Source organism: Chaetura pelagica, unplaced genomic scaffold (assembly GCF_000747805.2).
Source record: "Chaetura pelagica isolate M959 unplaced genomic scaffold, ChaPel_1.0 scaffold68, whole genome shotgun sequence".
In the NCBI taxonomy this organism is placed as follows: domain Eukaryota; kingdom Metazoa; phylum Chordata; class Aves; order Apodiformes; family Apodidae; genus Chaetura; species Chaetura pelagica.
Window position 1 is genome coordinate 4,987,413 of NW_009954407.1, and position 1,620 is coordinate 4,989,032.

The window sequence follows — 1,620 nt, forward strand, 5'->3', positions numbered from 1 at the left end:
TTCTTCCATCACCTTTCCAGGGATGGAGGTGATGCTGACCAGTCTACAGTTAACCAAGACCTCCTTCTTGCCCTTCTTATAGGTTGGTGTGTCATTTGCTATCCTCCAGTCCTCAGCCACCTCTCCTGCTGCCCAGAACTTACTAAAGGTAATGGAGAGCGGCTTATCAATGGCTTCTGCCAGCTCCCTTGGCACCCGTGGGTACATCCCACCTGGACCCAGGAATTTACCGAGGTCCAGGTTGACTAAACTAAATAAGGGGGCACCCGGATTTGAACCGGGGACCTCTTGATCTGCAGTCAAATGCTCTACCACTGAGCTATACCCCCATCTGCAATGGTGTCCTCTTTTAAAGTAATAATTTTTCTAAATCTAGAAGTAGAAAGAAATAAGACAAATTCTTCCTAGACATCTGTAGGAATTCAGATATTGATGTACCTTGAATTGGAAATATGTGATGTGTAAATGCTGCTGTTGCATTGATATCTCAGCAGCAATACTCAGCTTTGAGTATACTGGGATAAAAACCTAATAATAAACTGACCTGGTTGCAGTGAAGATGATAATTTAAGTGGTAGAATTATCCCACTTTTGACAGAAAACACTTGACTTGTGATTTTCCAGAATGCAATCTCCTATTTAATTTTGTTGTGATTTCTCTGTTCTTAAAGGAGCACAACCTCTTTTGATCTAAGATAGTATCTTTTTATTTATTTGCAAAATCTGAAAATTGGGCATGAAATATTTATGTTTGCTATGTTCACACTTAGATTTTTTTCCTTTTAGGTTGGCATTAGTCCATTAGTTCCCAGCACCCACCAGCTGCTGCAAAGGGAGTCAGCAAGAGTTCCTCAAAAGGTTCCCTCTGTGCTCCCAGGAAAGCAGCAGGTCATGCAGCTGCTGCTGAGAGCTCAATAGAGAGTGGGTGCTGAGACAGCCACTGAGAGAGGCTCATCAGGTTTGTACAAAGTCTCCATCCACACATGAGGCTTACCAAGGTTTACATGACCCCTGGCTTAAAATAATTGCAATAATCCCTTAGACTGACAACACTGAATTGTTGTATTTCCTCCAACAATAACATTTAGTTCTAACGCAATACTTGGCAAGGGAGGAGGAAATCAAATGCCTTTCATGGTTTTGTTACAGCTATTCTGTAGGAGTGGGAAGAAAGGAATGTCACCTAAATCTGCTGTTACTGGGTGCAAGCTGTAATCAGTCCTTTGTGAGTGTGGGTGTTTGTTCTGCACAGTCATGGCGGCATGATCTTATTCCAGTGCAAATATACAGTAACTCTGCTGGACTCTGGGGAAAGTTAGCGAGAGGAGAGGCAACTCCTTCCTATTATGCAGGGCTAAGTATTTACTAAATTTCTGTGAGAAGAATTTGCTCAGAACTCCAAGCATCCTTTACTTAGTTTTCAATTAGGATTTATGATATGATTGATTTAGGTGAGTGGACAGAGAGGAAAGTTACTTCTTAAAATAATTAATGTTCAATACAATTGAAAATGCTATGAGGAATGTCAGAACTAATCTGTCAGTATTTGATCTTTTCCCTCAGTAACCTTGGAAATATAGGAAAAAGAGAATGGGAATTATATGCCATGATCGGATTCCT

General features: G+C 40.9%; 1 non-coding gene across 1 annotated transcript; it reads right to left on the reverse strand.

Annotated features, from left to right (window-relative positions):
- Positions 1-257: 257 nt before the first annotated feature.
- TRNAC-GCA lies at positions 258-329 on the reverse strand. The gene has a single exon. It is a non-coding gene; the product is annotated as a tRNA-Cys (tRNA).
- Between the last annotated feature and the right edge of the window lie 1,291 nt (positions 330-1,620).